This window comes from Macaca mulatta, chromosome 1, assembly GCF_049350105.2.
Source record: "Macaca mulatta isolate MMU2019108-1 chromosome 1, T2T-MMU8v2.0, whole genome shotgun sequence".
In the NCBI taxonomy this organism is placed as follows: Eukaryota; Metazoa; Chordata; class Mammalia; order Primates; family Cercopithecidae; genus Macaca; species Macaca mulatta.
This window is the reverse complement of record NC_133406.1, coordinates 186283022-186309344: the sequence shown is the minus strand read 5'-3', so window position 1 is coordinate 186309344 and position 26323 is coordinate 186283022. Positions and strand designations below refer to the sequence as shown.

The following is a 26323-nucleotide window of genomic DNA, read 5'->3' as shown; positions in this document are numbered from 1 at the left end:
GATTCTCAAGCTAGAACGTAGACTCTGAGAGGGCCAAGACCATAGCTGCTTTCTCTGCCTTCACCTACTCTGTCTCTGAAATGCCCATTCCATGGATGGGCTCCCAGTAGATACTGAAAGAACTCCAAAAAGAGCAATGGACCCCATTTTTTTTATTTCAGAGAGAAGGGCAAAGCAAAAAGTTGTTTTCCCACAAATCTGCTTTACCTTGAGGAAGTTACCTGAACCCCATCAGGAAATCCACTGATATCTACGGGCATTTCCAACATCCCAAATGCTGTGCCCCTGGTGTGGCATGTAAGAGATGGGCACTCTTAGGATGTCCTGAAATCTTCCCCCATCTGACAGGTGGCACTGGGTCTCCTAGACAGCTTATCTACTTCCCCCTTCAACAACCCTGCAGGACAGGAATCACATCCCCACTTAATTGGGAAAACTGGGGCTCAGAGAGGTCACTTGGCAAGGTCATGAGAAGACCTGCATCTCATCTTTTACCACATCACAATGCCCATAATACTAATTATCTGCCAAGAGTTTTCCACAACAGAAGCCTCACCTGGACCATTTGGCAGGAAGGAATTAATGCCCATTCAGAATCTCATCAACAATAAAGTGGTATTGAAGACCAGCAGCAGCAGCACACCAACTTCGGTTCAGCAGCACAAACCAACTTAAGGGGCACACTGTACCAGGGGATGTTCACTCATCCAGACTGTGCTGTACCCCGAGTTTCTGCAGACTGTGCCCCACTTTTGTGAGGTCTCAACATCCCCCACCCACACCCAGCCACATCCCTGTTTCCATAGGGGCCCAGAAGAATGCAAACTCCAGTCACTCCCTTTCTTGTTCGGATAATGGCCACTTCACAACTCTCCCTGCCACGCGGGGACCCTCGCTGCTCCTAAGGCGCATCACCCTGAAGAGGCGCTCAGGCCAGGGAGAGAAGAACAAACGGGAAGGGGGATGGAAAACACACACAACAGTAAGCTCCAACCCAAACAGAACTAATCCATTCAGAGCCAAGTGAGGCTGAGCAGATGGGAAGCTAGGCATCCCCCACCCGCCCGCCAGCCTGCCACCGCCGCCACCACCACCACCCCAAGTTCCGGGGCCTTCACCACAGTGGTATAATTACAAAGGGTGACCCAGCCACATGCTCCCGGGGCCACCCCTGCTCCCAGGCACCCACAGGCACCGCCTTCATCTGGTTTGGGTTTAGAATCCTACCCGAGCCTCCCCCAAATTATGTGTGCAAAGGCAGGAACACAAACACCCCAGCCCTGTGGCACCAATCCCTGGGAAGGATGAAGACAGAGGCACGAACTATGCACTCCTCTCTGGAACTCCAGAGGGCGGCTGCTGGTGGGGAGAGGGGGTACCGGGACCCCCATTCTTTCCAGCCTGGTGCCTGCCACTCCCACTCAGACCACCGCCCCACGTGCACAAGGACACCTTCATTCTGTGTCTGTCTGTGTGTCTTCCCCTCCAGCCTGTAAGCAGGAGGACAGGAACAGGACGGCCTCTCTTCCTCACTGTGGCACCTACCCCCTGCCCCCGGTGTTAGTTAATGTAGACAAGGCTGTGCAGAATGTATTCTAATATCTGCTGAATGAATGCAGCTCACGACTCTTCGTATAATTTTTTTTTTTTTTTTTTTTTCTGAGATGGAGTTTTACCCTGTCACCCAGGCTGGAGCGCAGTGGCGTGATCACTGCAACTTCCATCTCCCGGGTTCAAGTGATTCTCCTGCCTTGGTCTCCCAAGTAGCTAGGATTACAGGCGTGCACCACCACACTTGGCTAATTTTGTATTCTTTAGTAGAGATGGGGTTTCATCATGTTGGCCAGGTTGGTCTCATCTTAGCATAATGTTGATGTGTTTACTCCTTTAATATTTGTTTTTTTCTCTAGCTTTTAAGCACCCTGAGGGCAGAAATCCCACCTGTCTTATCCATCATTCCCTCCCCAGTAACTGACACTCAGTGGGTGCTCAATAAACACTTGTTGTGGCCGGGCGTGGTGGCTCATGCCTGTAATCCCAGCACGTGGGAGGCGGGCGGATCACGAGGTCAGGAGATTGAGACCATCCTGGCTAGCCATCCTGGCTAACACGGTGAAACCCTGTCTCTACTAAAAACTACAAAAAACTAGCTGGGCGAAGTGGCGGGCGCCTGTAGTCCCAGCTACTCGGGAGGCTGAGGCAGGAGAATGACATAAACCCGGGAGGCAGAGCTTGCAGTGAGCTGAGATCCGGCCACTGCACTCCAGCCTGGGAGGCAGAGGGAGACTCTGTCTCAAAAAACAAACAAACAGGCCGGGCGCGGTGGCTCAAGCCTGTAATCCCAGCACTTTGGGAGGCCGAGACGGGCGGATCACAAGGTCAGGAGATCGAGACCATCCTGGCTAACACGGCGAAACCCCGTCTCTACTAAAAACACAAAAAATTAGCCGGGCGAGGTGGCGGCGCCTGTGGTCCCAGCTACTCGGGAGGCTGAGGCAGGAGAATGGTGGGAACCCGGGAGGCGGAGCTTGCAGTGAGCTGAGATCTGACCACTGCACTCCAGCCTGGGCGACAGAGCGAGACTCCGTCTCAAAAAACAAACAAACAAACAAACACTTGTTGAGCAAAGGAATAACAACTCACTGCTCTGAGAACACTGACGTGGTATCACCCAGTGGAGGAATCTCCACCACATTAGAGGATGTCAGGGCTGCATGGGGGCTCAGAAACCACCTGCTCATTTATAACAGGAGGGAGTATGACGTGTTTGTAGCTGCAGACCAAGTCAGTGCAGTCAATGCAGGACTCGAACCCAGGCCCCAGCCAGGCTCTTGACACCCAGCCATGCCCTGGCAGTGCTAGGCCCCGTTGGGGGAGACAAAAGACACGAAAGATGGCGCCTGTTGCTCAGGAGAAGCAGGTGATCTAGCGGGGCAGACGAGACAGACACGTGAAACAATTAGTGAACAAGATAACTGCCAGGCTAGCGGTATTATATCCTGATATAATAAAGTACACGCTGTACAACACAATTAGAGACAAGAGGCAGGCACACCGCGCTAATTACACAGCACAAAGGGTGAGCTCACAGGAGCCATGGGGTGCTGGTGCTGCCACAGAAAGCTCTGGAGGCTAAGAGAGCAGAGGTGAGCTTGGGGTGGGGGCGCCTCTGCCATGCAGCCTCTCCTGACTATCTCTCCGTCCTTCTTGGCGCTCCTGCTACCCAGTCCCTGTCCTAGATGATCCCTTCTGACACTTCTGACACCTCGCTGCTCGTGTTCGGGCAGTTTGTTATCGACCCGCCTAGACAGTCAGCCCAGGGGGCAGGGGGCAGGGGGCAGGCCCTGGCACCAAGCCAACCTCTGGCTCATTACTTCAATGTAAACAATCACCCGAATTTCCCCTCACTATGCGCTGGGCTCTGTGCTGAGCCCTTCCTTGCACTTATCCCGTTCAATCCTGACAACACCCTATGAGGTGCACATAAGCTCGGAGGGGGAAGTCACCCACCCAAGGCCACGATGCCCAGAAACAGCAGTCAAGAAACTGCATTAAACAGGTTCACGATGCTACAAATCTCGTGCTCTTAAATCTTTACACCCACACGGTCCTGTATGGAAGCCCGAGACACAAGCAGCTACCAAGTACTTGAAATGTGGGTGGTTCAAACAGAGATGCACCATAAGCATAAAATATGTACCAGATTGCAAAGACAGTTTGGGGGGAAAAAGAATATAAAAGATGTCATTAATAATTTTTACACTGATGACATCTTACAGTGCTATTTTGAATATATTCGGTCATAATTAAAGTATATTACTGAAACTAATTTCGCCTACTTCTTTTTACTTTGTTATGTGGCTACAAGGAGCTCTGAAATAACCTGCACGGCCCTCAGTACATTTCTACCAGACAGCGCTGCTCCACACAGCAGTGCCTCCACGTGTTTGCAGAATGAATGATGGGCAGGATGGAGACAGAGGACAGAACGGAGAAGGTGGCACTTGTCAAGTTTCAGACAAGGGGAAACTTGAACCAAGATGTGGCAAAGGGGGCACTCCTGAGCCTGTGCAGGACAGGGGAGCCATGATGAGTTCTGAACACAACTGGGGAGCACTTGAGTCGGGCATGTTGGAACCAAACGACAGAAAATGAGGAGGCTTTGGCAATGCGAATAGGCGGCAAGGCTGTTTACCATGCTGAAAAGGGAGCTGGGAATGATGCCTCCATGAGACCACAGTGGCCTGGAACCAGTCACCTAGTGTCCTTCCAGAACATGACAACAATGCCTCAATTTCCTGAATTAAAGAGCTCTTTGGGGGACAGGAGTGGGCGGTGGGAGGGGGCTCTCCTCCAAGGAACAGGGCACCAGAACATCTTCTGGGCACAGAGCTAGCTGCATGCAGCAGGAGTGAAGGGGCTCCCCAGGGAAGAGAAGCCAGGTGAGGCTGAGTAGGGAGTTGCAGGTGATGGTGGGAAAAGGACACAGCAGGCTGGAGTGTGGAAGAACAGCTAACTCTGGCAGAAGGTCCAGTGCCTGCAAAGGCTGCATGGAGAGCAGGCGGTGAGAGGGCAGCAACAGGCAGAAGAGGAAGAAAGCACAGTCCAGCAGGGTCACTGGAGCCGGACCCCAGGTCGTTCTGCTAGACAGGGAACACTGCTGGTGCAAGATTGAGGGTTGAGTTTGTGGATGCTGTCAGAGAACAGACAGGTGCCTCACCAGTGGAAACAACCCACGGCCTTGTAAAAAGCCTCTCAGCCGTCCTCTGCTGAGATGAGTTGGCCTACTCAGGGTAGCTGCTGAGAAGGCAATCACAGATAAACACATTCACAGAGCCTGGAAGACCACCACCCTCACTGACACCATGAGGGAGCGAGGATACGTGGGACCCGGAGCCGCTCTTAGTGGAGCATGCGCACTCCACCAGCATGGCGGAGGCCGTCCTCCACGCCAGCTGAGATTTACCATGACCAGAGAAAGGCCGAGCAGAGACCATGTATGCCTGGCGGGAGGCGTGGTGTGGGAGGCTAGGCCAGGGGTAACTAACTTCAGCTTTGCCATCGCTAGCCGAGCAACTCTGGGCTCTTTCTTAACTGAGTAAGATGGAAACCACCACCCTTTACTGCCCAGGGCCTGGACGAGGAATAAGGACATTCAGTAGCTATAAGTTTCCCAGCACAGACCCAGCCCTGCCCTTCCCAATATCACTGGTCCTCCAAATGCCTCCTTTCCCTTTTCACAGCACCTGCCTAGCACACTGGCCAGCACATGGTAGGGGTTCGTTAAATAGCACATTTTCTATTATGAGACATCACAGCTGAGGAAATACCAACTTAGATCCATCTCTGGCTGGAGTTGGAGTTCAGGAGAGCAGAAAGTTTACCTAACTGAGCAATCACAGAGCCAAGGAACATTTTCAAAATGGAAGAAAGTTTCAGGCTCCAGGCCACTGGTTTCCTTTGCCAGATTGAGCAATTGGGAGCAATGGAGAAGAAGCCAGGGGACTTGAGTTTGGATGCCATTATTTAGTTATTTTTCTTTAAAAAAAAAAAAAAAAATAGAGACAAGGTCTCACTATGTTGCCCAGGCTGGTCTCGAACTTCTGAGCTCATGTGATCCTCCCACCTTAGCCTCTCAAAGTGCTAGGATTACAGGCGTGAGCCACTGTGTCCGGCTGAGTTTGGATTTATCATAAAAGATGCACCATAGGTGGAAAGAAACTCTCGCTTGGATTGGGGGCTCAAAGATGGTCACTATTATCTTGCTCTCTGTCTAGCAGACGTCTCTCCCTGCTGTCAGTTTCACCTCAAGACCAGTTACTCTTATCTGCAAGCTGTTTCCTATGATGTTGTCTTCTACCATGATACCCTCCCTGAGTCCTCATTTGTAAAAGTAGTACTAACTTGCAGGGTCCTGGGGAAATGCCACATTTCTTGGTAGCCCTTCCCAGACTTCCCCCAGCTGGAGGTGCTCCCTCTCCCATCCTATCCCCAACTCCTTGCACACTTCTAACCAGACTGGCAGCTCCTAGGTTCATTTCTTATTCCTCCTGCTAGACTGTAAGCACCCCTTCCACCCCCTATCCTGCAAGACCCAGTCTTGCCTGCACAGCACAGAACCCACTGGGCCCCTCCCAAGGAGTGAGTAGATATTACACGCTTGCTAAGTGAAAGAATGAGAGAAATATGATAACGCACAGCTTGGTGTGATAAGCCTCAGGCTGGTGTCAGCCTTGTGTCAAAGAGCACATCCACTGGAGAACAGGGGACAGTTACAAATCCAAACAGGCGTACGGTTTCAGTCCAGGACACCAGGCTCATTACTGGCAAAGACTGGTTATATGAAACCCGATTGTGCAACAGAAGTAAAAAAGCCTGGCCACACTGCAGCCTCACCTGAGGCCATCTTCAACTCTCACCTCCGTCATCCCTTGCCTGAGTGGGAAAGCTGCTAGCTGGGTACACCAGGGTCAGGACCCTGCATTTCTTAGGAGCTGTCACTGGTATTATCATTAGAAAGAAAATAATAATAGTAAACATTTTTTGGTATTTCTGTGTGCTGAGCGCTTCATGTGATTGCCTCTCTTAACCTACCTTGATACCAATCCCAAGATATAAACATAAAAACCACCTCACAGGCCAGGCCTAGTGGCGCTCATGTATAATTCCAGGAGTTCGAAACGAACCTGGGCAACATAGCAAGACCTGATCTCCACAATAAAAAAAAAAAAATTTTTTTTTTTTTTTTTTTTTTTAAATAAAAAAGCACTTCCCAGAGCAGGAAACTGAGGCTAGACTGCCCAGGATCACCTGATGTAGTGGGCAGAGGTGGCATGCACTTAACACGAGGCTCTTTCTACAACTTTCCACAAGGACCCTCCAACTACTGCTTACCTTGACTTTCAACCTGGAGATTCTAAAGGCCAAACTATGAAGACTCAAGCAGCATTCCAGCTGTCCCCTGCCCACAGCCTCAAGGAGGAAGGCCAGGCCTCGACAGGCCACTTAGGCCCTACTACCTGGGCACCCTACCATCCCATTACTCAGTCAGACTGTGCTCCCTCTACTTCTGCCTTCTGGCCCTAGAGCCCAGGGGCCCAGGGCCTCTTCTGAAGGAACCAGCTCCCCCCTGTTATGGCCACACCCCCACTATGGTCCCATCATCTTACACTATGGTCTTCCAGCAAACACCTGCTCTACTCTACTCCCAAAACAGCTCCAGGTCACCTTCTCTATCAACTTTTACATCCACTCCCATGCACCCCGACCCAGGGAGAACCAACCTCTCCCTGTCTCCCCTAGCCTGGGCCAGGACTTAATGCTGATCTGGGCCCAGCACAGAGCATACACTCCCTTACTATGCTGTGTTTAACACTTTCTCTAGCTCTACTAGTCCTGGGTTCCTTGAGGGCAGGGACCTTGTCTCAATTTATCTTCATATCCCTGTCAGAGGTGTATGAACCAGAGCAACTCCATCTTGAAAAGGAGCTGGGTAAGATGAGGCTGAAACTTACTCAGCTGCATCCTAAGTCACAGAATGAGACAGGAGGTCAGCACAAAATACAGGTCATAAAGACTTTGCTGATAAAACAGGCTGCAGTAAAGAAGCCGGCCAAAACCCACCAAAACCAAGATGGCAACAACAGTGACCTCTGGTCGTCCTCACTGCTACACTCCCACCTGCGCCATGACAGTTTACAAATGCCATGGCAACATCAGGAAGTTACCCTATATGGTCTTATAAAGGGAGGCATGAATAATCCACCCTTACTTAGCAGATGATCAAGAAATAACCATAAAAATGGGCAACCAGCAGCCCTTGGGGCTGCTCTGTAATAGAGCAGCCATTCTTTTATTCCTTTACTTTCTTAATGAACTTGCTTTTACTTTGCACTGCAAACTTGCCCTGAATTTTTTCTTGTGAGAGATCCAAGAACCCTCTCCTGGGGTCTGGATTGGGACCCCTTTCCTGTAACATCCCTAGTGCTTGTAGAACCATTAAGCCATGTTTTAAAGCACAACTTCCAGCGAAACAACCCCCAAACTCCTCACCAGTGATGCTCTTCAATAACTAAAATAACAAAGAGGCTGGGTGCTGACATCTGTAGTTCCAGCACTTTGGGAGGCCGAGGCGGGCAGATCACTTGAGGTCAGCTAGAGTTTGAGACCAGCCTGGCCAACATGGTCAAACCCTGTCTCTAAAAATACAAAAATTAGCTGGGCATGGTGGCGCACACCTGTAATCCCTGTCACACAGGAGGCTGAGGCAGGAGAATCGCTTGAACCTGGAAGGCAGAGGTTGCAATGAGCCAAGACTGCACCACTGCACTTCAGCCTGGGTGACAGAGCGAGACTCAGTCTCAAAAACAAAAAGAAGAAGAAGAAGAAGAATAGGATAAGCCATTGATCACCAAGGAAAGCAGCGATTTTTCCAAGGTCCGCTCTGAAAACTAAGACTCTTTAAGAATACCTGAGCTTCAAGTCAGTGACTCCCACCTCTCCCACAAAAAAACAATACCTAAGAAAAAGGCAATCTCTGCAGGTGGCTTGCACAAGAAAAATCTCACTGATTTGCAATAATTAGGGACAGGAGACAAAAAGATGGTCTAACTTAACACTGCAACAAAATCATAATGCTCTTCTGATGAACTGGGGCATATGTGCATACAGCTTTAGTGACTCAGCAGGGGTCACTTGTCAGTGGCGCATCCCATGCAGGCAAGCAAACCGACACACTGATTTCAGGCAGTTTAAGATTATCAAGCAGGTTTTGTAATCTTCCCACATCTTATTAACACCACTCATTTGCTTGGCAAACCTGCCCTCTGGTCTTGGACTGAAGGACGGAGGCACGAGCCCTGCCCTGAGGCCAGTTATAAATTTCAAACTGAACCACCCCCAAATAACACACAAGTTTTCCAAGTAGCCTAACGAGAACTGACGATGCTGAGTTGGGCCAGCCCAAGTTGACACTGGTGAGTGAAGTTTTTAGCCGAGCTGCAGTAACAGGATAACCAAGACAACACAGGCATCCCTTCTCTGCACAGCAAAGGCAAATGAAGCTGGTTCTCAAACAGCCAGCCTTGCTTTGGACTGATAAAGGCAGACTGCACTGTGAGAAATCATTTGTCCTTTGCACACAGTCAATGAGCTTAGACAACGCCAGGCAGTCAGAAAGTTGGCTTCTGTGCCACTCACTTGTTTCTGACACCACTCGGTAACTCAAAGACCCTGGAGTGGTCCCGAAAAATCCCTAACTCCCCAATTGCCCTGTACTCAGAAATATACAAAAGCTTTAGCTGCTGCCAAAAAAGGGAAGAGAAAGAAAACCCCAGGAACACACCAAATCCATGTCCAACTCCTTTGCCCCCTGGAACAAAACCCATTGCAGACGCACACAAAGCGGGGGAAGGCAGGACAAAGAAGAGGCCAGGTCACACTCGACAAGGCGCTTTCTTGTCGTTTCCAAAACAGAACTGTCCTCTATTAAAATGCTCTTGTTGCTCGGATGTTGGTGCAGGGGGAGGGGTGGGGGGAGCACAAATCTCCAAACAAAAGGCGAGACGCAGCATGTAGGGAAGCCCGGGCAGGCTCCTTCTCCCTGTGCACTTCCAAGCCTTTGAACGCTCGCAGATCGCGGTCCAGAGCTGGCAGCTGTCTGTTATTATCCCAGCAACTCCAAGGGCCCCAGCACCAGGGAGCGTGTCCCGAGCAGGTGAACACCATCTGCCCGGCTGACAAGATGCCCATCTTAGTGCCTGCTGCTGCCAGCAGGCCGTGTGGACCTTGGGGAGGTGCAGCCAACCTCCCCACCCTCTCTGGGATGATTCTTCAACTCTCAGCCAGGCTTTCTTCTCTCTCCCCAGGGGCCGCAGGCTCAGTCACTACCTAGCATTTATCACAGGAGGAGAGCTCTTTTAAAAAACACCTGGTCACCTTTCATAGCAATTTCTAAAGGCATTGAGAGCATGGTTTTTCTACTGGGGGGGTGGGCTGGGGGAAAATGCAGTTAGGTACACATAAGAAAAGAGAGTCCATGGACATACCTTCCCAGGGGTTAATTTTAAGAAGGGTTTTTAATTGATCTACAAAGAGAAGAAAGTTTTCTACCCGCCTTTTAAAAAGCACTCCCTGCATTAGCTAAACCATTCCCAACACACCCCAACCCATTTCCTCCCTCCCCAACCCTCGCAGTTTTAATTGGGGTAAGTGGCTCCCTGATGCAATCTGCAAAGCACCAGACCAGACCAGGGCAAGAGCAAGAGCTAAGTGGAAAAGTGGGGCTGGGTGGGTGGGTCTAGAGAGTTCCAACTCTGTGCTTCCACTCCCTGGAAAAGAGGGGCCTCCCCTCACCACTATTTTACAGATTCAAGTACAGTATTTCCTTGAATCTTTTCAAACAACTGAACTACCTATACCACGTGCGAGGGTGCGGGGAGAACCACCCCCGCTTTATGCGGTGAGGGAGCTGAGCTGACTCACTGGGAGCACGCGGATTGGCAGTGGCGAGCATGCCTGCCTTTGGGTCTGGGTCTCTGTGGGGGCTGACGTCACCTAGAAGGACCGCAGGTCCCCACCCGCAATCTCTCTAGGGCTCTCGGGCAATAAGAAATATGTGGCTTGATGTCTTCCAAGCCACACATGCTTGGGTCTATTTCGCGGACCCTAATCGATGGCTGACTTCTTCCTCCGCTGCTGACCAGGGCCAACTCTTTGATGGGAAAACAAGGTGGGGGACACATCACGGGGAGAGAACCGGCCATCCCAGAAGGGGGCAGCAGAGGGAAGGTCTGGCACTGGGCAGCCTCTAGGCTCAAGATGGAAATCCACCACCAGCCTAGAGCGAAGACCAGGGTCCTCCAGACTTAATGCACCAACTGCTGAGAACACCATAGGAAGGGCTGAGATGGAGGGTTCCCTGCTTCGGAACAGAAGCCAAGGAGGAGAGAGGCAGCAGTGTGGAGGGTCTGGCATGTCAAAGTGGGTCCAAGCCCTACTGGGCCCCCAGGCCCTGGGGAAACTTTCCAGGCAAAGTGAAGACAATCACCCTGCCTGCCTGACTTGCAGGACCTGTCATGAGGCTCATCCAAGGACAGTGGAGGTAAAAGGGCTTGAAAAACTATTAAAGGACCTACCCACAAAATGTCAAAATCACGACAACCCTGCCTACCCCATGGGGCCCATTGAGAGCACGTGAACCAGCCCCACAGCCCACAACGGTAAGACACCCACAGCCGCAGCATCACCACCGTCACTCGGAGGGGCAGCAGGCTCAGGAGGGCAGCCTGACCACACTGAGCAGCAGCCCTCCTGTCCTACCCTGCACCCGTGCCAAGTCAGAGTCTCCGATTTCTAAGGTTTCTGGCTGGAAAACAAGCCAAATCGTCATCACTATAAAAAAGCAAGGAGGTGGCATGTAGAAATAGTCCTCATATGACTCTACCCAAAGCAAGCTCTGTGTTGTTCCCTGGAGCCACAGTTCCGGGGACTCCTTGACATCTACAGCAGCCAGGGCCCCTGCCCAGTGTACCAACAGCTGGGGAGGCTCTCAAACAGATCATCTAAGCCTAAACCCAACTCTGCCTCTCTCCAGCATCCACCAGCTGATTTGCCTCCACAGAAAAGGGGCTCCAGCACATAGCACCAACTCTGAGCTCTGTAGTATTTCAAAGCAAAGTCTTGCTGGGGGCAAGTGGTCAGAGAGGGCTTCCTTTCGCAAGGAGGGTGCAGCTTGGGATGTGTGTTAAAGAATATGCAGCAGCCAGGCACAATGGCTCATGCCTGTAATCCCAGCGCTTTGGGAGGCAGGGGATCAGTGGAGGTCAGCAGTTTGAGGTTACAGTGAGCTACAGATTGTGCCACTGCACTCCAGCCTAGGTGACAGGGTGAGATACTGTCTCCTATTAAAAAAAAAAAAAAAGAGAGAGAGAGACCGGATAAGGTGGCTCACACCTGTAATCCCAGCACTTTGGGAGGCTGAGGTGGGTGGATCACCTCAGGTCAGGAGTTCGAGACCAGGATGGCCAACATGGTGAAACCTCATCTCTATTAAAAATATAAAAAATTAGCCATGTGTGGTGGCGGGTGCCTGTAATCCCAGCTACTTGGGAGGCTGAGGCAGGAGAACTGCTTGAACCCGGGAGGCAGAGGTGGCAGTGAGCCGAGATTACGCCACTGCTCTTAAAAAAAAAAAAAAAAAAAAGAATTTGCAGGATGACATAGAGGACCAGTAACATGTCCTGCTCACTCCTTTCTTCACAGCCTCTACTATAGGCCCAAAGGAAAGAGATGGCCTGTCTCCTCTTAAAACTGGCCAGACCAGACTACCACAGCCATGTCAGGAGGCTACCAGGCCTCACAAGCTTGGGTCCCACCTGGGAGTCAGAGCCCACAGCACAGCGCCACATTGCAGCCCTTGGGTGTCTCTCCCCTCTGACCTCCCCCTCCGGTGGGGTTTGATCGGTCCAGCTTCCTGGAAATGTCTCTTCCACTTTAAATCCACTTCAGAAAGGCAGGCCCAGGAGGGAGGCCAGGAGGGGGTGGGATGGGAAGGAACATCCTGTCTGCATCAGAGCAGGGGAGGTGGCCCTGAGCCTGCCCACGTGTGCTTGGAGCTTTTTTTTTTTTCATCCAGCAGGAAGTGTTCATTCGACCGACAAACAAGCATCTGGGGTCGTGCTAGGGTTAGGGCGGTGGAGCCAGCCTCTGATTTGTAGAAGTGAACAATCTAAGACAATGGGTGTACAACAGCGGAGAAATCAGCTCCAGATGCAGGCCAGAGCCAGTTGCCCAGGGACCAATTGGGGTAATCAATCCTGTTGATATGTTTGTTCTCAAAAGAAGAACCTGGGGGAGGGGGGCTGCAGCCTCTCTGCCTCGCCAGACAATGGAAGGCAGCTGGGAACATAGTCTATAACCCTTCTTTCTGGGGGCCCTGCTTTCTCTTCTGTCTCAGGGCTTCCCTGCTCCTCAGCCAAGAACTAGGGGGGCTCACACCAAAGCTGTGTGTCTGTGCTTTTTTTTTTCTTTTCTTTTTAAAGAGCTGGGATCTCACTGTGTTGCCCAGGCTGGGTTCAAACTCCTGGGCTCAAACAATCTTCCCACCTCAGCCTCCCAAATAGCTATGCCTATGCTTTTTGACATCAATAGTCAAGTACTCTGGGGTCAGTGCCCAAGGTCTTGCACAAAAGCATGGGGGCCTGGAGTGTCCCTGCCCTGCAGCCGCAGGCTGCCCATCACTTCTGCGCAGTGCTCGTAAGCAGATGTTACTTGCAGTCAAGATAGCTAGGCTTTCCCAAATATTAGGGCAGCTGGTGAGGAGGGAGTCTAGGATTTTTACTTTTTATTTATTTATTTATTTATTTATTTATTTATTTATTTTTGAGATAAGAGTCTTGCTCTGTTGCCCAGGCTGGAGTGCAGTGGCAGGATCTCAGCTCACTGCAACCTCTGCCTCCCAGGTTCAAGCGATTCTCCTGCCTCAGCCTCCCAAGTAGCTGGGGTTATAGGTGCCCACCACCATACCTGGCTAATTTTTGCATTTTTAGTAGAGATGGGGTTTCACCATGTTGTCCAGGCTGGTCTCAAACTCCTGACATCAGGTGATCCACCTGCCTCGGCCTCCCAAAATGCTGGGATTACAGGCGTGAGCCACCGCGCCCAGCCAGATTTTCACTTTTCAGATATAAGAGGTATCAGAGTGGCTGAGACAGAAAATGGGAGCCAACCAAGGGGGGCTTAGTCAGTTACTAAGAAGCAGAGTTATACCAGCACCCAAGGTATAACCTAGACCCAGTCTCCAAGGGGAGACAGGATTACCTGATTGTCTGCCAGGGGTAGGGGAGGAAGACCACATACTGACAAGCCACACCAACCAAGTATATGCGGGGACACATTCAAGTAAGCAGTTCTGAGGGCCTGCCACGTAGCGCCAACCCCAGAGGGAAGCAAAAAGGACGAAAGACTCCCCCACCTCACAGAGCTGTGAGATCCAGAAGAAGGGCACAGCAACCCTTCTATATCACACACGTCACCAGGGGCTGTGGCCCGAAGTTGTGCCTACACCTGGCTAGTGCAGTTTCACCAACATTGGTGGGGACAGCAAAAGCTCCCTACCTGGCCCTCACAAATAAGGCCTCAACATTTTCTTCAAAAAGATTTGTGAAATAGACTGTTAAATGGATGAGCAGTTAGTTGGGTCTGATACCTTGAACATGCTTCCCTAGACAAAGATTCTATGAACTTAAATATTTCCTTAGATCCTGCCTAAAAGGGACCTCAAAGGGCTCTTAAGGAAAAGAGTTGTTCTTTTTGTGGAAGTGGTCTCACCAGAACTGCAGAGGGAGCTGCCTAGTTAGACAGTGAGCACCCGGTCAACTGGCAGTGTCCCAGCAGAGGAGGTGAATGAAGCTTCCAGTGTCCCCTCCCAGTATGAAGTCAAAGCCACCTGGGTGCAGATGCTGGACAGGGAGGGGATACTTGTTGATCTGCCCAACCTTCCTTGATAAGCAGGAAAGGGGGAAGGGAGCTGAAAATCCTAAGAACAAAAGAACGGCAGAGCTTGTCACTCGGCCCTGATCATCCATGGCACCCTATCCAGCCATCTGTCACAGCATATAGAAATTCCCCGCGTGTGATTCTGTCTGCCTGGAGAGGCTGCTGGCTCTTATCCATCTCCCTATTCCCACTGAGTTTGGTGCCCAGGAGGCCCCCATAAACATTACTGAACAAAATGTTGAATCAAGGCTACTACCAGAGCCTCCTCATACAGATCAAGCACTGGCTGTACCCACTCCTCAAGGCCAAGGCTCTCTGGGCCACATAACTCTGTCCTTAACTTGTGAGAGCGCCCACAGCTCATACTGCACACAGTAGCACAAAACCATGCCTGATCTACCTCTGTTTCCAGCCGCCGCCTGTCCCTCCTCTCTTACATAGCTGCAAGTCTCTGGCAGTCAAGGAAAAGAAAGAACTCACCACACACCACTTGGTACTATGAGAAGCACATAGCAGTTGAACTTGGTACTTGGTACAGAAAGTAGAAAAGTCAGAGTTATAACATTTTTCATCTAGAGCAAGCAAAAAAAGAGATTCCTCAATGTTTAATAACTTCCAGTGCAAGTAAAAATGCGGTTAGAGTACCCATTTATCTATTGCTAGCCTCAGTATAAATTAAGAAGCTTTTTTAAATAAAAAACAAGGTCTTGCTCTGTCGCCCAGGCTGGAGTACAGTAGCATGATCTCTTTTATTTTTATTTTTTTAGAGACAGGGTCTCTCGCTCTGTAACCCAGGCGGGGGTGCAGTTCCACAATCATAGCTCACTGCAGCCTCAACCCCCAGGCTCACGCAATCCTCCTGCCTCTACCTCCTGAGTAGTTGAGACTACAGGCTTACGCTACTATGCCCAGCTAATTTTTTTTTCTTTGGTAGAGACAGGGTCTCACCATATTGCCCAGATTGGTCTCAGACTCCTAGTCTCAAGGAATCCTCCTGCCTTGGCCTCCCAAAGTACTGGGATTACAGGTGTGAGCCATTGCAACTGGCCAAGACGACCCTCCTGAAAATAATTTGGCAAAGGATTCAAGGGCTTTAGCGGGAGGGTCCATATTTTCTGACCCAGTAACTACATTTCTGGGAATTTATTCTAACTGGGCACGGTGGCTCACGCCTGTAATCCCAGTACTTTGGGAGGCTGAGGCGGGCGGATCATGAGGTCAGGAGATCAAGACCATCCTGGCTAGCACAGTGAAACCCCATCTCTATTAAAAATACAAAAAAATCAGCCGGGCGTGGTGGCTGGCACCTGTGGTCCCAGCTGCTCGGGAGGCGAATAGTGTGAACTCAGGAGGTGGAGCTTACAGTGATCCAAGATCGCGCCCCTGCACTCTAGCCTGAGCGACAGAGCGAGACTCCGTCTCAAAACAAGAGGAGAGGAGAGGAGAGGAGAGGAGAGGAGAGGAGAGGAGAGGAGAGGAGAGGAGAGGAGAGGAGAGGAGAGGAGAGGAGAGGAGAGGAGAGGAGAGGAGAGGAGAGGAGAGGAGAGGAGAGGAGAGGAGAGGAGAGGAGAGGAGAGGAGAGGAGAGGAGAGGAGAGGAGAGGAGAGGAGAGGAGAGGAGAGGAGAGGAGAGGAGAGGAGAGGAGAGGAGAGGAGAGGAGAGGAGAGGAGAGGAGAGGAGAGGAGAGGAGAGGAGAGGAGAGGAGAGGAGAGGAGAGGAGAGGAGAGGAGAGGAGAGGAGAGGAGAGGAGAGGAGAGGAGAGGAGAGGAGAGGAGAGGAGAGGAGAGGAGAGGAGAGGAGAGGAGAGGAGAGGAGAGGAGAGGAGAGGAGAGGAGAGGAGAGGAGAGGAGAGGAGAGGAGAGGAGAGGAGAGGAGAGGAGAGGAGAGGAGAGGAGAGGAGAGGAGAGGAGAGGAGAGGAGAGGAGAGGAGAGGAGAGGAGAGGAGAGGAGAGGAGAGGAGAGGAGAGGAGAGGAGAGGAGAGGAGAGGAGAGGAGAGGAGAGGAGAGGAGAGGAGAGGAGAGGAGAGGAGAGGAGAGGAGAGGAGAGGAGAGGAGAGGAGAGGAGAGGAGAGGAGAGGAGAGGAGAGGAGAGGAGAGGAGAGGAGAGGAGAGGAGAGGAGAGGAGAGGAGAGGAGAGGAGAGGAGAGGAGAGGAGAGGAGAGGAGAAGAGAAGAGAAGAGGAGAGAAGAGGTCTTAGTCTATTCCTGCTGCTATAAGAAAATGCCTTCACGTGAGTAATTTATAAATAATAGAAATGTATTGCTGACAGTTCCAGAGCTGGAGAGTCTGAGATCAAGGCACTCACAAATTCGGTGTCTGGTGAGGGCCTGAGCTCTGCTTCCAAAATGGCACCTTCTTCCTGCATCCTCACGTGGCATCCCTTTGGCCTTTTTTAGGAGGGCACTCGTTCCATTCATGAGGATGGAGCCCTCATGACCTAATCATTTCCCCAAACGACCCACCTTTCAATACTATCACACTGAGAATTATGTTTCAACAATGTGAATTTTGGGGAGACCTCAATATTTAGATCATAGCAAAAATCATCCACAATGAAAGACAAAGATGTTCACTGCAGTGTTATGTACAATGGCAGGGTGCGGAGGCAGAGGACAGGAAGGAATCGCCAATTAAGGGAATGATTCAATAAAGCCTATGAGGCCATTAAACTGTAATGATAATACACATATTTATCAAAAGAAAAAGCATCGGCCAACCGTGGTGACTCACACCTGTCATCTCAGCACTTTGGAGGCCAAGGCAGGCAGATTGCTTGAGCACAGGAGTTTGAGACCAGTCTGGGCAACACAGTGAAAACTTGTCTCTACAAAAAATACAAAAATGAGCCAGCTGTGGTGGCAGACGCCTGTGATCCCAGCTACTGGGGAGGCTGAGGTGGGAGGATCACTTGAACCCAAGAGTCAGAGGTTGCAGTGAGCAGAGGTCGCACCACTGCACTCCAGCCTGGTGACATGAATTGATAAACATGTCTATCAAACAAAAAAGCATCAAACCACAAAAAAAAATGTGTAGATCTGGGCAATGTTTTGTCCAAGTCTAGAAGTCACACAGATAATAGTGAATGTTTTCCTTTCACTTTCCAAAACATGTCTAAAGTTGTCTACAAGAGATGGGATGCCGTACTCAAGGAGTGAAGACAGTGAGGTCGTGTCTCCATTCTGTGTGTGTGTGTGTGTGTGTGTGTGTGTTTCTGCTTTTTTTTTTTTTTTTTTTTTTAAGATGGAATCTTGCTCTTGTAACCCAGGCTGGAGCAATGGTGCAATTTCGGCTCACTGCAACCTCCACCTCATAGGTTCAAGCGATTCTCCTGCCTCCGCCTCCTGAGTAGCTGGGATTACAGGTGCCCGCCACCATACCCAGCTAATTTTTGTATTTTTAGTAGAGATAGGGTTTCACCATGTTGGCCAGACTGGTCTCGAACTCCTGACCTCAGGTGATCCACCTGCTTCAGCCTCCCAAAGTGAGGGATTAAAGGTGTGAGCCACGGCGCCAGGCCTCTCCATCCTCTTTCTATGCCATCTACCTCATCTCCAGGCCTGGGGTGGGAGCAAGGAGACGTGGGTAAAGACTTTGAACCAAGGCAAATGAACACGGTTCCAGGCAGTGTTCACGTGACACCTCCAAGGATGACATTTAACCAACAGGAACCTTCCGGGAGTATTTCAATACCCTCCAAAAAACCAAACCAGGGAAACATGCTTTATACATGTAATGTGCATGTGCGTACAGAGAGCCGTAATTTTCAATATAGAGAGACAGCTATACCATTCCGTTCCCTAACAGCAGCAGTGGCCAACTTTCTACCCCAACCAGCCATCTGGGGCTCAAAGGGAAGGTGTCAGATTGATCACCAGGGTAGGATTAAATTTTTTTTTCTTCTTAAATCCCCTTAACTGAGAAAGCAGCTTGAGCCAATTCTGCTTTCCTCACAGACACCAAAACACCAAGCTATAGTTACACCAGTTCATCTTCACACCCCAGAGTTTGGGGGGCTGGGGAAGGATAAAGCTTTCCAAGCAGCTCTCTGCCGAGTCTCACCTCCTGGTGGAGGAGCTGGAGGCACAGGCTGTAAGGAACAGGACTGCCAGGAGAGGAATGTGTCCGCAGCCTTCTCTCCCAGGTCCCCTTCAGATGCAAGAAGTGGCATCACCTCTCAGGAGCCTCTCCACATCTCCTAACCCCAAGCTAGGAATCTTCCCCCTCCTCTCACTACAAAGATATTCCAGACTATTATACCACTGTACCAGCCTTACCTATGCCAGTTACAATATCCTTAAAACTTAGTGAGAGAGTGACGGGAGGGAAGAGGTCGTCCTGTCCCAGGATGTACCAGGCACCTTTCCCAGCTATGATTTTAACTATCCCCCGCAGCAACCCAGTGAATGGGAATTCCCATTCTATGGATGAGCGAATTGAGGCTTGGAAACACTGCGATTCTTTGGCCAAATCCTTAGTGTTCTAGGCTGTCCACACCACACTGGCTGCAGCAGGTCACGCTCAACGGAGTAGAAGGGCAAAGAACCAACCAGCCCTGAGCACTGGGAACCTGCAGGTGCTTCTACATGTGTTCTTTCTAATCCTTCTAATAACCTAGAGAAGTGAGGAAGTATCCTTATCCCCAGCCTACAGATGAGAAAACCGAGGCTTAGCGAAGAGCTAACATCCTTCTCAAACAGCTTCTAAATGATGAGCCAGACAGACTTAGGAGCTAGGGCCCATGTCCCCTTGCACAGTGACAGTCACTTTCTCCCTACTCTCACCATTAAATGGAAAGCTCCTCTGGCAATGTAGACCTGGGTAGGAGTTGCAGAGTGACCTGCTCTGCAACTCCCATCCAGGTCTACACCTGGCACTATGTAGGTACATAAGACATCTGCCTGTGCTGAGGGAAGGAAGGGAAGCAGAAACCCCTCTAAAGGGGAAACTTCCAAACACAGAAGCAGCAGGTGCCTCAGGACTCAGCCTTACCCACTCAGTGTCACTTTCAGCCCCACAGGTGGGAAGGTCCTCAACGTCCCCTACCTTCATGCAAGCCAACCTTCTGTGTTCCTGCTTGTACCACACAGACCCTCCCTGAATTTGTTAATAATCAACCTTCCAGGCTGGTGTCAGCCTTCCAAGGGGACAATGACCACCTGCAGGAAAATGGCCAGAAGCAGGTTCTGCATCAATTTATTAGGTTAAAAAAAAAAAAAAAAGTCCTGAAGAAAAAGAAGCAGCTAAGACATGGTATTTCCAGAAAATTTGTATTATTCTTTTGTGGGCCTCTTCTCTTTGAAAGACGCAGGTGGCCTGGGAGGCATGTGAGGAATGAAGCAACCACAAAGACTAGTGCTGGAGAAACTGGTTTCAAACTCACTGTCTACATAGACGTCATGATTTTTCAGGATTTGACAGAAGGAAAGCTCCCTCAGTGCCCAGACCCCTCTGAAATGCACCAACAGGAGGCAGCTTGCCATCCATTCCTGCCCCAGGTACCTGCTTCATGCCAGGCTGGAGAGGGAGCAGGACTTCAGAGGTGAATCAGAGGTCTCCCTGCCCTCTAGGGACTTCCAATCTAGCAGAAGAGTCAAATGCCAGTGACTTCCAGGGGTGGAAAAGCACTGAATGAAAGTGAAAGGAAAGCCAGTTTCGGAGATGAGAAATGGTGACGCTGGCCTTTCTTTTTCAAAAAAGAAATAGAGCACAGAGGGAAGAGATCTGCCTTCAAAGAAGCCAAAGACAGGTTATACCAAAAAGGCTTTTTTGTTTTCTTTTGTTTTTGAGATGGAGGGAGTCTTGCTCTGTTGCCCAGGCTGGAGTGCAATGGTGCGCTCTCAGCTCACTGCAACCTCCACCTCCCGGGTTCAAGCGATTCTCCTCCCTTTGCCTCCCGAGTAGCTGGGACTACAGGTGCCCACCACCATGCCTGGCTAATTTTTTTGTATTTTTAGTAGATACGGGGTTTCACCGTATTAGCCAGGATGGTCTCGATCTCCTGACCTCGTGATCCGCCCGCCTCGGCCTCCCAAAGTGCTGGGATTACAGGTGTGAGCCATCGCACTTGCCCACCAGAAAGGTTTTAAGTTAATGCCAGAGTCCTGAGAGGCGGGAAGGTGGTCAGGAAGTAGATGCTGAACATCATCCAGGTGCTAGGAACTGGGGGCAGACACAGAGGCACAGGCCGTGACTTCAAGGAAACCAGGAGAAAGAGGAGAGCAGATAAGCAGATAGCTTCAGTCCACACACAGAAGCTTCTGGGGCTTTCTCAGAAACTACAGCAACTAGAACAGTGCCTGACATTCAACCAGTGAATTTGTGGAATGAATGAACAGGAGTACAAAAAAAGGGTGCAGTTTATTCTGCTCTGGGAGGCAGGAAAGCTTTGCTGGGAAAATAACCTGGAGCTCGGCTGCAAGGGGAAGCTTGGCCCCCTAGCAAGCAAAAGCAGCAAAGGGCATGTCAGGCAGAAGAAACTGCACAGGCACAGGCACAGGCACAGTGGCCTGAGGGAACAGGGTATAGCCAAGAACTCCCAGGAAGCCCTTCTGTTCATGCTGGACAGACAGGGGACGCTGTGACAATGGCACTGGCCCACAGGGCCTTGGGGGCCCAGCCAGAGAACTCGGGCTTCACGTTGAAGAACAGGAGAATGCCCTCAAGACTGCAGGCACTGGTGCAGCGTGGCCAGACGTGTGTTTCAGACGGTGAACTCTGGCAGCAGGCTGGATTCATCTCAGTGCTCTCAGTTTCTGGATGAAGAAACTGTGGACTTGAGTGGGGCCGTCATTTGCCTGAGGTCAGGTGGCTGGGTGGTATCCATCCCTAGCTTCTGTCCCAGGGCTCCTTTTACCACACCCTGCTACCGTCCCGAAAGCGCTCACTGCATTACCTCAATATTCCACAAATGCTACAAAGGCTCTTCTAGGTGAGTGTGCACAAAAGAGTAGGGCAACTCTCAGGCCAGAGGCCTGGGAAGTCCTTAACCTGACTGCGCTTCAGCTTTCTCCGTGGAAAACTGGGAAATCGATACTAAACCTAGAGTTCCCATGCAAATCAAATGAGGAATGCACGTACTTCAGCTCACTGATTTGCAGATGGTAAGCCCTCCGAGGACAACCGACTAGCATCACTCACCCAAACACACTGGAGCGTCTTCCATGCGATATTCTGGAAATTAAGAGCAGAACGGGGAAAAGGGAGCTGAAGTCCACCAGGCTCAAAATGGACAGAATGTCCCCCATGAGAAGGAGGTGGGGTCTGAGCCCACTGGCCTACAAAGTAAGGAGGTTCAGTGAGCATGAGTAGAGGCATGATGTTTTGAGTACTACTTGATTGCCTGGAGATAAAAACTGAAAGCTGAGGCCGGGCGCGGTGGCTCAAGCCTGTAATCCCAGCACTTTGGGAGGCCGAGACGGGCGGATAACAAGGTCAGGAGATCAAGACCATCCTGGCTAACACGGTGAAACCCCGTCTCTACTAAAAAATACAAAAAACTAGCCAGGCGAGGTGGCAGGGCGTCTGTAGTCCCAGCTACTTGGGAGGCTGAGGCAGGAGAATGGCGTAAACCCGGGAGGCGGAGCTTGCAGTGAGCCGAGATCCGGCCCCTGCACTCCAGCCTGGGCGACAGAGCGAGACTCCGTCTCAAAAAAAAAAAAAAAAAAAAAAAAAAAAACAAAACCCTGAAAGCTGGTTGGAAGAAGGGCTGGAAAATAGGATGCACTCTGCTCAGCCCTGCCCTTCCAAAGCTTCAGGACTGGAAAATGAGTAGGTCTACCAGACATCAAAGGCTGCAGGTGGGAAGTGGGAGGGGCACAGTGGTGGCCCCGGTTCCAGCCTTTCATGTCATTTATGACACCACTGTACAAGAAGGATCTGGTTTCTCACAAGTCTCCACGATTTCTCTTGTCCCTCCCGGCTGCTGGGAAAGGCTGACCAGGCAGGAGAAAGGAAGACACAGAATCAGGCAGTAAACAGGGCTGACAAGGACTAAAGACACCTGTGGATTTGAGGCATCAGCGATCCACTGCAGCACTGCTGGTGAAGTTTTGTAGCACTGTAGCAGAGGCTTCAGTGGGTTGAGATGTGTGAGAGGTGAACAGCCACGGCCAATAGCCACCAACAGAGACAATGGCCAGCCTTCTCTGATGTGTGCCCACCACACATCAGAACGTTTTGGGAGTTCTTGGGCCAGGAGGCAATCCCCTCCAGGATCTAGGATGTAGCTCATTCTTACTGCCACATCTGATAATGTACCTGGCCACACACATTCAAGATGGCACCTATCAAATACCATGTGAAAATGGCCATAGTCAAGCAGGAATATGGGGTCTACATTATGTATGCTAAAGAGACGTACGAAGCAAGATCCTCCCCTGCAGGAAGGACAAAAGAAAAAAAAAAAGGAATACCCACTCTCCTCTCCAAGCAACAACTCACCTGTTTCCCCACCCCCTAACCCCCCACACCTCAATCAACCAACCCAGGTTCAGGAAAAACCATCCATTCACTTATGCCTCAGGTGTTAAGTCAGCTGGCATTACCAGGTGGCCTTTGAAAGTCCCAACACAGCACTCAACATAAAACAGGAACCCATACAATCACTGGTTGCCCTCGAACTGCCCCAGGCACTTACAAGGGGGCTGGGAATAAAAAGCCGTAATTGTCCCAGGACAATACTGACAAATAGTAACTTGTACTCCAGGGGTCTGTTCACTGAACTCTGACCTATGATTTTCAAGGGAACTCAGGAGCTGAGACTCCAAACCTCCAGAACAAAGACAAGGCAGAAATACCTTTCTGAGTTTATTTGGACCTTCCTGAAGTGAGAAGGTACAGGGCCCTTCAATCTCCCAGTTTCCAGCTCAAAGAATCAATGGGCAACCCTTAAGCAAGTCAATGAAGCTCCCAGAACATTTGACTACTCTTCAGTGGGGAAAGAAAAATAATTTAACCCCCAATTCTTCTTCCAGGACTTCATCAGTGTTGTAAAGGCCAGAAGATGCACAAGGTAACAGATACTTTTACTGTAAGTGGGGAGAAAAGTAAATCACTCCAGGAAACAGGCAAGACCTCTGCTCTCAGGCTTCTCGAATCCCAAGACCCCTCCAGCAGGTGGGGCTGGGAGTCAGGCCCTGGAAACCAGTTCCTCCAGCAGGGCAGGACGCCAGGCGTCCTGCTGGAAAGAGGCTCCCCATCTTCCTGGGAGGAGGTGCTGCTCCAGCCTCCTGTCCCGGCCTGCTCATCAGACCCTGTCCCAACAGGCAGGTAAGGACTGCTCTTGGCCTCACCTCACCATGCTATCTGCCTTCAGGCAAGTGAAGGGCCGGGAGAAGGCCAACAGAGGTGTGGGTGGATGCGGGTGCTTGGGGGCAAAGCTCAGCCTTGGATTGCAAAAGCCTGGATTCCAATGACAGCTGAATTCCCACCTATCTGGAGGTGGAATGGACTCACCCAGAAGAAGCAGAGGAAGGCTCTGCCCCAGAGACTGTCTGACTCTACCACAAAAGTGAGGCTGCAAAGACTGGGTGGTAGTGGAGGGAAATAGGGAACGAGCAAAAAAGAGGGTCTTCCTCCTTCAAGCTAGCACAGGCCCACCTGAGCAGGATGTACACGCAGAGTGCAGCAGGTATCCTATGTGTCTCCCCAGAGGAGATTTACTGAGTATCATTTATAGAATGCCAGCATTGCACTAAGTATTATCCTAAGCATTTTACAAGAATTATCTCATTTAATCCTCAAGCATCCTTGGAGAATGTGTTTTATCCCCATTTTATAGGTGCGGAATTAAGGAGCCCAGAGGTTAAGCATGTTGCCTGTATTCCTGAGGTTAGTGAGCGAGGAACACTGGCATTTCAAATCCAGGTTTGCTGGGTGGGCTCCAACCAGCTCCTGGACAGCATCTTCTTCCAAAAGGAGAAAGCCTTCCAGTCACAGAAATCACAAGTGGGGATGGACTCTTTCAACAGTCTTCAGGGCTGCAGACAAAGCCCCTTTACAACAAAATCCCTCTTGGCAATCAGAAAAGTCAGGCAAGGGGTTGGTCCCTTCCAGACAGTCCTTGGCACAGCCCCAGCACCAGGCTCAGCTTCCGTGCCATCAAGAAGCCGGCTGCATTCTCTGCAGCTCTTCCTGACGACAGTCCCCACCCCCACACCCCTAGAGAACACTTCACTCAGTGACCCCACAGGCCAGAGCAGGATACAGAACAGCAGCCCCTTAAGACTGACATCCGTCCTGGGGACGCTCCCTCGAAAGCTTGGAAGGCTGCAGCTCTACCCTCCCACACAGCAACCCATCACCAAGGCCGGAGTGGCCGAGGAGAGAAGGCCAGCCTGATTTACAGAATTTACCAAATGGGTCCGTTTTTCACCCCATTCCAGTCCTTTTGGGAAAACTCCAGGTTTTTAGGAGTAGATTAATGGCAGGGAGTTAATGGGGCAGTGATATATCCTGCTTGAAATTTTTTGAAAAGTTCTGCGTCAAGGCATCCAAGCCCAGTGGCCCCGCTGTGATTTAGTACGCTGGCCCCTGAGAACAGGCAGGTCCAATACGTCGGTAAATCTGCTAAACGAGGTGGTTTCTGGAGGGCGGTTTTCAAGATATACGGCCTGACATGTTGCCAAACTTCCAGGCTAGCTGAGCCCCAAATGTGAAGACAATGGGAGAGAGCCAGGCAGAAAGCCGCTCTGCATTACCAAGAGGAGAAGGCGCAGCCTGTGGCAGCCAGCACTGGGGAGCAGGGAGCTGGACCTACGTTCTCTGGCTTTCTGCTTTGGCGGGAAAATGGGGTCTAAGAATAAACAAACTAAGAGAGTAGAGCCAAAAGGGAACTTTGATATCATCTACTGCAGTTCCATTTTATAAACGGAAAAATGGAGCAGCCGAGTGTCTGGGCCCAGGACCTCATCCCAGCACGAGTCACTCCAGCACTGAGCGCCCAGTGCCTTTCAGCATTATAGCTCCATTTCTGCCCACTCCTCTAAATCCCAGCCAGACCCCACAGCCTAGCTGCCCTTTCCTCTGAGAACCATGTTAACCAACAAGATGGTTTGTGAGCCTCTGATCTCACTAGGAAAAGGCAGAAACAGAATCTTACTTCTCTAGGCCCAAGTATCATGGGATTCACCAGCTCTTCTGGATCTACAGACGTGGCTGAATGAAGACAGGAGTGGAAGGTGGGGAAAAGGTCAAACATGCCACACCAAAGCTTTCCAAGGGCCAAGGCTTTAAGATGCAACATATCCAATCACAATCAGTCCTCCCAAGATGAAAGACTCCCTTATTTTGTAACTCTTGCTGATGTAAAACTCTGTATCAGATCAATTACGACGCCATCATTCCCCATTACCTTTGCTGGGGGATTCAATTATTGGATTAATTTATAATCTGCCTTCCCGGTTGTTTTTTGCCTATTGCTCTCTTTATACTAAAATCACATGTAAGTAGAACTTAATCAAACAGTTCAAAAAGGATTTTGAATTTGTCTCGACTGCTGATGTCAATTCATTAGAGGCGTTACTGTTTTTCTCTGGTGTCCTCCACACTCCTCTCCTTATTTTGAAATCCCTAGAACCAAACCTCTTATCTGCGGACTTAACACAGTGGCAAAGATAATCAAAGGGAAAATCCTGCTTGACATCAGGGGATTGTACTCTCGGGTGGATTTCACAGGCAGCCCCCGCCCCCCGCCCCCCTCCAACCAGCAGCCTGTCACACCTTCATGTGCTGGCTTAGTAAGCACCGGCCGGAAGCAGGCACAGAGGCCAAGGTATAAGAGCAGGTTCCTTTTAGCAGGGATAGTGGTGCTGATGGCAGCAGCAGCCGC

At 50.6% G+C, this 26323-nt stretch overlaps 1 protein-coding gene and 1 long non-coding RNA gene across 31 annotated transcripts in view; both read right to left on the bottom strand.

Annotated features, from left to right (window-relative positions):
- SSBP3 (single stranded DNA binding protein 3) overlaps positions 1-26323 on the bottom strand; it is a 182121-nt gene that overhangs the window by 73641 nt on the left and 82157 nt on the right.
- On the bottom strand, positions 17825-22171 carry LOC144333261 (uncharacterized). Its single transcript, XR_013401820.1, has 3 exons — positions 22034-22171; positions 19364-20397; positions 17825-19296 (listed from the first exon to the last, which is right to left on the bottom strand). It is a non-coding gene; the product is annotated as an uncharacterized LOC144333261 (long non-coding RNA).